Below are 11147 nucleotides of genomic sequence, written 5' to 3' on the forward strand. Positions count from 1 at the left end.
AGCAAATAACGCTTAAAACCAAAAAGTACTAGCATTTTTTTAGAAAAAAGCACATTTTGGATCAAAACTAGTTTAGCCCTCAAAAACCAGTACAAGCATAGTAAAACAATTTCTTAAAAATTTGCTAATTTTTTAATTTTTACGGTATAAATCTGCTCATTGCCTCCTTAAAATCCGATGCTTTGAATTGAAAAATGATGTGAAATATTTGCAAAGATTGAAAATAAATGATGCTTGTTTTTTCTCATGAGCGACTCGACTGAATATTTTAGTCATTTTCTTACAATTTTTAAAATCGCACTCTCCTTTGTGCAGTGCAGACTCTTTTTTTTTTATTTATTTACAATGAGATATAGTATTCAAAATTTGAAAATTTTATGCACATAGCATTATTTTATTGTTACTCATTCATATTATTATTTTTTTTCTAAAAGCAAAAACAAGTGCCAATTTTCGCAACTTAAAAAATTTCGATTTTGCATCGATTTAAGCAGCTTTGAAAAATTTGGTAAGCTTATTATTTTCTTAAAGTCTTATATTTATATTGTTTAAAAGATTTCAACGCTTATAGAGCAACGGCAATTTTAAACATCATTTAAAAAGAATCGAAAGCTTAAGTTATTTAAGTCATATTTTGACATTGTTTAAAAAATATCACAAATATAACTGCAATTTTAAATAGCACTGAAAAAAAAATCAGATGGCTTAATTTTTATAGTCATATTTTTACACTGTTATTTCTCGCGAACTACTCATTTGATTTATTTCATAGTTTTGGAATATGTAACTTAAAAATATGTAACTTAATATATACAATTCTGTCGCTACCATTTTGAGTATATTACATTTTGTTTGCTGTGCAAAAACTGTTAGACTTTGAAACTTAAAATTACGATGGTATGTAGGAATATATGCAGGGAGTGCAAGGAATAAAATAATTATGCGTTCGAGAATTATTAACTGTTACACTTGTTGCGAAGAATGTCATCCAAGCCGCCCTACAAGACGCAATTACAGAGTTGAAAAATTTTTGTGTGTGCCATATTTGCTTATGAATTTAACACAGAGTTTGTAATGTTCTTTAATTCTAATTTGTTCTAAAAATAATTGCAATTTTATGATTTTTTTTTTTTNAACAATGTAAAAGGTAACTACTCAAATTTTTTTTTTTTTTTTTTTTTTTAGCCCTTTGTTACATCTATATCTATAGCCTTTGGAACTTGAAATCACGGTGATATGTATCAAAAGTACAGGAAATACGACAAAATAAAAATATTAAGATTTGACAATTAGTTTGAGGATTGCTAAATGATAAACTTGTAAGAGAAAAATACCATGTTTTGACGATATGTAAGCCCGCTGAAATCAACTACCCAGTTCAAATGTAACGTGTTGAACGAGTTATTTTTATTTGCGAATTTTGTTACGAAGTTAATTTACAGTTTGATTGAAACTTGTTTCAAATTCAAGTGCTTTTTTGTGATTATTTTTCAGCTTTTTTGCTTTAAATATTGATTATTTATCCATTGTTCTAGAAAATTTGTTTTTCCTTCGACAAATCTTTATTTTTTTTAATCAGCTCGTGTTCATGTCATTCAAAAATAGTAAAAGAAAAAGAAGAGATTACTTGTTGCCAGATGTAAATCTTAACATTAACAGTGAAACTTTTAAAAATTAAAAAAACTAAAAATTAAAAAAATATTTTAATTTTTATAAGTTTCTTCAACGAGTAATTCGAATTCTCTTATTTTTGAATCTCACAATCTATGTTATTTAGGTACTTATATATATTTTTTTTTCAAATACAGATGATTATTTTTCAAATCTAAGTAATCATCGATTTCGTTGCAATTAGCATAGAAACAAAATGTTCCTACACAAAGCTAGAATGATTGTATATTTCGAAAACAAGGTGTTCAGTGTTTTTGTAGAAAATATTGACGTTTAAGAAGAAAAAAATAATGAATGCGAAACAAATATGGGAGTTAACGAGTGGAGCATTGTAGTAATATTAAAAAAATATTAAAACTGAATTGGATAGTAAAAATAATAAATATTTATTGCCACTTTATATTCACGCAAAGTTATCTTTCTGCCAATTAAATTTATTATTGCGTAAAGAAATTTTCAACTTGTATAATTAGTTATTAAGATCGTGCAAGAGAGGTTAAAAATAGAATGAAACTTTTTCATAACTCATTATGTCAGTTGCTCTTTATAACTGATTTTGACCTTAATTTATTCGTCTGAAATAGTTAACATAAAGCCGTGGTGACTCAGGGGATAGAGCGCTAGCTCATAACGAGGTGACCTGGGTTTCAATCTCAGCAATGGCTGGTCAAAGCGAATTTCGCACCCGGCTCCCACAGACTACAGTGCTGACGTACAATATCCTCTGTGTTGATCATGGATTAGAGTCCCTTGATGTCTGGCTAGCCGTGGGAGGTTTTCGTGCCCTTCCTCTCCATGTAACTCAAAGACAGGTTAGTTCCATCAAAAAGTCCTCCACGAAGTTAAATTTCTCCCTATCCTTGATACAGGAGTCCCCAAGTATTCTGAATTAGAATTTAAAATTACAAGGCTACGGAATTGTACATTAGTAGTCGTAAACTTAATATTGGGTCGGCTGTTCAACGACGGTTATAAAATAAAATAAAATGAATAAGAGTAATCGTGTTTAAAGAGTCCTTCTATGACCAGTAAAAAGTGATACTTTTGAAAGTGATCATCTGATCGTTTATTGAGGGTGATGGTGATGAGTTTTTTAAGAATTATTGAGGGTGATGGTGATGAGTTTTTTAAGTAGGTGGGACTTAAGAAATGTAGTAGAAAGGTACGTGGGGAAATAGCATACCCACAATGGTTTTTCGATAAAATCCCACTTTTCGCCAATTTTGAAGTTTTTTGTTGGTGGTAAGAAGAAAAAAAACTTGTTTATTGTAAAATACATTTATTTCTGTAAATTTTTATAATGTGCGCTTTTTTTCGTTCGCTTCGACTCGATTAAAAAGTAAAATTTCTGCATGCAGAATCATTTCTTGTTTGCAGCTGCACTACTGCAAGTACACTTTGCACAGAAAATTGATGTCTCCCGCCAATGAGGGACTGAAGGGGCATCATAAATCATCATTCTTCGTCACAGGGAATGGCAACTCGAATTTTTTAAAAAAAAAATCGTTTTGTAAACTTTTTATAACGAGTTTTATTACTATTATTTAGCATTAACTGCATTATGAAATTATACTAAATGAGAAAGAGGCAACTTTTGAGTGTTTATAATTTGTACAGTTTTAAACCAAATGCAATAAGAAACAAAAGTTTCTGTCACTTATATATTATTTTCAAAAAAAAAAAAAAAAAAAAAAAAAANAAAAAAAAAAAAAAAAAAAAAAAAAAAAAAAAAAAAAAAAAAAAAAAAAAAGAAGAAGAAGAAAAGTGATAGAACAGATCAAAGTGCTTACGCAAAATAATATGTTAGAAATGGCTTTTCAAAAGTGCTAAGGGTGAAATTAAGCAACGTGGAACACTGATGATTTTTTTTAAATACATTATAATCAAACAAATTTTTTTTGATAATTAAACCCTAGATTGGTTTTAACTTATCTAGATATTTTCTTTCTTTTTTTTATTTTGACACTTCCTTTATATTTAAACAATATAATGTAGATTATCATACATTATTTTAGTTTATCTAAAGAAAAACGTCACATAAAAAGTGATAGAAACTGAGAAATGCATTTATCTCTCGCTGGAGGCAAATACGATAAGAACCTTTTTGTATCGAACTTTCAAGGTCTCGTGCATTGAGTCTGGAATCTCTACAGGAAGCATCGTGCTATACTAATAATCACGTTCCTACCATTCTAAGAAAATAAAAAAGATACCAAAATAAAAAAAGATAGTAAAAAAGCTTTTTACTTTTTTGATCACTGTAGAGATTTTTCCTTATCATTTAGTTTCCGTGTCTACTTACCAAATTGTTAACTCTTATGTGTGGTAGTTAGTCTCTGTAAAATCCCAGACTCTATTATTAGGCCTAACTTAGTTATTTTAAACTATGCATCACCCTAAATGATGAAAACTGATTTTTTTTCCTTGTTAGAAAGCTCTTTACTCATTAAATAGTATGCAATTTTTATATTTTCATTTTTATAGTTTTATACCTAATGATCTACCAATGAAAAAATTTTCAGATTCTTACTTATTAATAGATAACATTTAATTTAAACCAATATAATATGCTATATTTCTTTATTATTTTTAATTTAAACACTTTATTACTTTCATTACTTTTGAGATAAAATAACATTGTCTATTTTAACTTTTTCTGTTTTAATTATTTCTAATTAGCATGGGACAAACATTGAAATGATAATATTATTTATGATATTTTCCTTTCACAGTGTTTCATTTCCATTCTTTCGTATTTTAATTCTAATTGTGTTTTAATCAATTTGTAAGTGATAATCTAAACAAAAAAAATTATTCTTGGTTTGTTGCTGAATAAGCTTGAAAATGAAGAAAAAAAGGAGTCATTAGAAAAATAATGTTTCCATATTATTTAAAAGTCTACCAAAAGAGAAAATTTAGTTTAAAAAATAAATAATGAAATGTAATGAAAAATTAAAATAAAAAAACGAAGGAAATCTCGAAAATTACATCGACGTATAAAATGCAGTAAAATCCATAAAAAGTTCTTTTATTTTATGACTAGTTCACAATAAGGTACTTGCAACTAATCACATACTCGTGTCTAATCACGTGGTTGTGCATGGCATGTAAGCGTTGCAGCTTTAAAGCTTGAGTTTATTATCACGCTAAATCAATTTTCGGATCAGATATAGTTGGATGCCTGCAAGCGATGTCACGCGTGTGTGTCGAACCTGATTCGCTGACCCACGAGTGACGTCGCGTGCAAATATCCAAGTAATCAGACATGGAACTGCATGCCTCGTCTAACAGTACTGAAAATCTACGCTTTTCTTTCTGAACTTTCTGAAATTTCCATAAAAAAAATAGCATCAGTAATAGATAATAGCATGTTTGTAGTACACAGAATTTATTTTACACGTTTTTTTTTTTAATTCTATTTTATTACCGGCGTTGAACAGCCGATCCAATTCTGTATTCAACTCCGTAACCTTTTAATTTTAAACCCAACCCAGAAGACAAGGTAAGTCCCGGGATCAAGTATTGGGAAAAATTTACCTTCGTGGAGGACTTTTTGAAGCAACTATTCCACATTTGCGTTACATAGAGAGGAAAGACCACAAAAATCTCCCTCGGTTAGCCCAAAGGTAAGGGGATTCTAACCCACTATTTGTCACTGATTCAAAACCACTGTAAGGGGAATCTAACTCACTGAGGATATTTTGCGTCAGCACTGTGGTCTGCTCGGGCCGGGAGAAGGATTCGTTTCAACAGCCACTGCTGTGATTCGAATCTGGGTCACCTCATTGAGAGGCGAAGAGTCACTACGAGTCACTATCTCCTGAGTCACTACGGTTCTAATACACCTGTTGTAAATTATGTAGTATTTTACTTGATCTTGAAGAAAAATACTGCCTCCCACGTACGCTCACACTCTTGACAAATTCCACTAACAGAACAATAAAAAAATCCCATTAAATCTGAATAAATTCTTGTCACGTAATTGGGTACTCGCACTTTATGAAGCGAAAGATCACAAATACCCACACAAGAGCTGATCGCGTATAAACTAAACGGCGTGTTAAAGTTGAGTCAAATTTCTCTGTATAGGTCAGAATGTTAATTAACGTGAAGTTCATTAAATGCAGTGCCGTATCGCATATCAAATTTATTGAAATACAATTCGCCTCTTATTTAACTTAGATTTATTATTTATTTATGTCTCTTATTGTAGTCGCGATATATTTTTGCTTTGTGTGCCTAGCAACTTCGATACATGATTAGTTTGTTCGCGCCTGTCTTTGTGTTAAGTAAGAAATATATTGTTTAAGAATTGAAATCTTTATGAATGAAAGAACCATTGTGAAAGAATATAGAATGAGTCACTTAAAAGAATTGATACTTGGTGGGTTCGGCTTACTCGAAATAGAATGGAAAGAACAGTTGCTAACGTAAACAAATGCCACGTTTCAACAACCAATCAGGATCATGATACCCACGCTGCGTCACTTGCAGGTATTCCATTTCCCCACGAAACACATATATTCAGAGAATAAATTGTTTGGCTCAGGAGATAGAGCGTTCTCCTTCCAATGAGGTGAATCGGGTTCGAATCCCAGTGAAGACTGGTAGATACGAATTCCACACCAGGCTCGCACCGTACACAGTGCTGACGTAAAATATCCTCAATGGTAGACGGGTCATGGATAACAGTCCCCTTGCCGTCAGGCTAACTGTGGGAGGTTTTTGTGGTCTTCATCTCCATGTAACGCAAATGCGGTTTAGTTCCATCCAAAAATCCTTCAAAAAGGCAAATTTCTCCCAATCCAAGAGTTCCCTACTCTTCTGAATTGGGATTTAAAACTACAAGGCTACGGAGTTGAGCATTAACAGTCATAAACATAAAACTGGTCTGCTGTTCAACGACGGAAAAGAGAAAATAAATAGTAAATAATATAATAACCATTAAAAAGGATGCACATGAGCATTCTAAGAGATATCAAATTAAGATGTTATGAATATATTTTCTAGGGAAAATTGGAACTTAAAAAAATTTTACATATCTCGAAGTGTAAATTTCTCGACTAAAGGAGTGAATAGTGACGTGAAATAGTTGAGTTCATGTTGATGAGTAACGAATCATTAAGCCGTTCTAAAATTTCTATCGAAAATAGGTAAGGTTTGATAAGCAAATTATCACATGAAACGTTTCATTTCACCTCTTTTTAAACTTGTTTCTAACACACAACGTGAAGAGAAGAGTTGTATGAGTCACTCAAAAGTAATTATTTAAGTAGGCTATGACCAGTGAGCGGATAATCTTTAAGTCAAATAATCAAGTTTATTTCAAAATCAAACCCCTAATCACTATTTTAACACACCCACAATGACCCTTGTTCTATTTCAAAGTTACGAAGTGAGTTTCAGCAATAAGTTAATTTGAATAAGATTTCTCTATAAAAATTCGATATAAATAGGAGACACTTTAAATGCCAATTTTTAAAAAAAAATGTTTTTCAATTGTATAATAAATGAGAAAAAATATTATTAAATAATTTATTATTTTCTGTAAAGAAGAGCAAAAAAAAAATAAATTCTTACATAATAGAGATTAAAATATATTTTTTCACTTATGAATGGAAATGTATAGGTACTGCACAATGTAAGGTAGAGTAGGCATTTTTTGCATATCTAAAACGGAAATTAAGTTAATTTCAATCTAGGTCTTAGTGGAGAATAAATACTTTAAAATATTAATTTATAATAGATTATTTTACTTTACTTAGAAAAATATTTTGTACCAAATCAATACACTTGAATACCATAATTCAATTTGATTTATTTGAAAGCTCGTAACTAATTTTAAGTTGAATCAATTTTAATCCTTATAGGGACCATAGATTAGTGACCCGTGGTTTTCCTCTCCATGTAACGCAAATGCGGGTTAGTCTCATCAAAAAATATTCTCCACAAAGACAAAATTTCTCCCAATACTTGATCCAGAAGTTCTCTTGTCTTTTGGATGGGGTTCAAAATTACAAGGCTACGTAGTTAAACATTAGTAGTAGTAGTAAACCCAAAAATTCGTTAGTTTCATCAAAAAGTATTTCCCATGATCCGTCTACCATTGAGGATATTTTATGTCAGCCCTGTGGTCGGTGCGAGCCGAGTGTAGGATTCGAACCCGGTTCATCTCAATGGAAGGTGAATGCTTTATTCCCTGAGCCACCTCGACTCCCATTCGTTAGATTTAACATTATCAAAACTATTTATAGTCTTTCTTTGGCCAATATGTTCATGGCTGCTAGTAAATTTTACTTTTATGTTTGGAGTTCCACCAAATGAAGCTCGATTATTTAGGAATCCGTAACCGTAAAAAATTGGAAACCGCTGAACTAGATCAAATATTAGGAAAATTTCCCATCGGGGAGAACTAGATATAAGGCTATAGCAGGACAACAAGTTCTACTTTATACCTATGATAGTTGAGAGATCGATGACTGTTTATAAATGCGGATATAAGAAGAATATGAATACAGTTCAAAAAAGAATACATAAATCAAACAGTTTCGAACTATATAATCCTGTAAACTTGAACGTAACTATTAAATAAGAAATCGAATGAAATTAACAAACAATCTTGATCATTTATTCATTTAACTTTCTGCATCATTCATAAAGAATAAATAGAGCACAGGTGTAACTAAGAATAAATTTAATTAAATTAAATCAACTGCTCCTGACTTTTCCGTTTGTATAATTATCGTTCTGATTCAAATTTTCATCTGATGTTTTACACCGATACAATTTTCCAAAATAGAAAAAGAGTTTGAGTTTATAAGTGATGATAAGAGGAAATTATATAAACGGAAGTAGGTTTTCGAAGAAAACAGGAAGGAAGATAGATATAATTTTTCTTTCTCTTCAGAAAACGAAGTAGAAATTTAAGTAATTTGATGCAAATCATCGAATTAAAGCTTATAAGCAAACATGTGAATATTTATAATATGAACTAATGCTTAGAATTTAAAAAAGTGATCTTTTTCGAAAATTACTTTTAAAAAAATATTAACAAAATATCGACTTGAATATACTTTGATCAATTTTTTAACAACTGCATTATGGTAAAAAAATAATAATTTTGAAAATTTTAGAAACTCGTAAAGAATTGAAAATGAGCAGTTATACTTTTTTGTGCGTTTCTGAAAGTTCCAATAATTCCACGACAATATATATATGTATATACAAGTTTCAAATGAACTCTTTATTTCCAAAAATTGTAAATAATTCGCAAAGTGCCCTCCAATATGTTAACTATAAATATATTTTAATCGTAGTGCTTTTTGGAGAAAACAAATCCTTCTTAAACTTTATGAGTATTCATTTTTTGACACATATGGGTTTGAAAGAATTGGCACTCACTTCATAATCTGAAAAAAGTTTCAAATGATTTTGACNTCTAGAATTCACAGTTTGGGTTTCTTTTTTATTTATATGCATAAAAAGTTTCAAATTATTTTCTCATTGCAAAGAATTTTTAAAAATTCGTAATATAAACTCTATTATGTTAACTTCATATATGCTCTTTACATGGCATGGTTTGGACTAAACAAATGCTTCTTAAATATTTTAAGTATTTATTTCTTCACAAGTATGGATATTTTTGAAAAATTTGATACTTACTTTTTATCGGAAATAAGTTTCAAATGAATTTCTCATTGCGAAAAATTATAAAAAATTTTCAAAGTTCCCTCCATTATGTTATCGATAAATATGCTCTTAACGTGGCATGGTTTAGATGGTGGCACGGTCAAGAAAGTGTTTACTGCTTAAAATATACCCATAGTTGTAAAGATATAAATACCCAAAATTTTTAATATGCATTTGCCTAATCCAAACCATGCTTTGTAAAGTGCATATAAAATGGAGAACATTTTGCTAATTTTTTTAGAATTTTTTGCGATGAATTACTTAAAACTTTTTTCAGATAGAAAAGCGAGCATCAACATATTCCCATTCTCAAAAATTCCCATTGATGTGAAGAAATATCTGCAAAAAATTTTTAAGAAGCAATTTTCGATTCAAACAATGCTACCGTTTAGAGCATGTATATGATTTACATAACAGAGAACATTTTGCGAAATTTTTTGTAATTTTTTCCAATGACAAATTCTCTTGAAAGTCGTTTCAGATTGCAAAGTAAGCATCAAATATTTCAAAAATACACGCAGATTTGACGAAGTAATTACCTGAAACTTTTAAGAACCACTTGTTTAGTCCAAACGTTAGCTACGTTAAGAACATTAATATAGTTAAAATAATGAAAGATAAATTACGAACTTTTTATAATTTTTTGCAAAGAGGAAATTCATTTAAAACTTGTTTCAGATTATAAAGCAAGCGTCGATTTTATTTAAATCTCCTCCCCATGTATTAGAAGAAAGAAATAATCAAAATATTTAAAAAGCAATTAGCAAAAGCAATTAAAAAGCAACTGTTTAGTTTAAACAATGCGACGTTAAGAGCATATATATATTTAAAATAATGAGAGGCACTTTGTGAATTTTTTTATAATTTTTTACAACGAGGAATTCTTTTGAAACTTATTTCAAATTACAAAGTGAGAGTCATTTTTTTCAAAACACCAGTATGTTTCAAAAAATAAATACTCGAAATTTTTAAGAAGAATTTGTTTAATCACTTTAAGAGCGTATTATATGTATAAATACCGTAATGAAGGACAATCTGTAATTTTTTTTTAAATTTTTCGCAGTGAGGAAATAATTTTATAATTGTTTTACATTATAAAGTGAGCATCGTTTATTTTTAAGGAGCAATTTTTAGTTCAAAAAATACTATGTTATGAGCATATATATAAAAATAAAGAGGAACATTTTGCGAATTTCTTGTAGCTTTTTTTCATAGAGTAATTCATTTGAAACTTTCTTCGGATTACAAAGTAAACGTCAAATTTTTCAAAAATATCCGTAAATGTGAAGAATAAGAGCTAAAAAATTTTTGAGATGAATTTGTTTAATGTAATTCATGCAGCATTAAGAGCATATATTTAGTTAACGTAATGGAGGACACTTTGCAAATTTTTTATTATTATTTGCAATGAATAACTCATTTGAAGCTTGCGTTAGATTAAGAAGCTAGCGTCAAAGTTTTCAAATATATCCATAGTTATGTAGAAATAAATACCCAAGATTTTTAAGAAGCATTTGTTTAGTCAAAATCATGCTGCGTAAGGAGCTGTGCTACGTCAACCCTACTAAGAGCGTATCAGTGATGATGTACTCTCACGGCCGGATTATCCTATAGGCACACTAGGCACGTGCCTAGGGCCTACGAAATTCAGGGGCCTACGAAAAACTTGGGAGAAAAAAATTTGTTGACAAAAATAATTTAGCTTTAAAAACAACAAGTGTATTTTGCACAAAATTATGAAGATACAAATAAAAATATAATATTTTTCGGTAATAAATTATTTTGCA

This window comes from Parasteatoda tepidariorum, chromosome 4, assembly GCF_043381705.1.
Source record: "Parasteatoda tepidariorum isolate YZ-2023 chromosome 4, CAS_Ptep_4.0, whole genome shotgun sequence".
Lineage (NCBI taxonomy): Eukaryota > Metazoa > Arthropoda > Arachnida > Araneae > Theridiidae > Parasteatoda > Parasteatoda tepidariorum.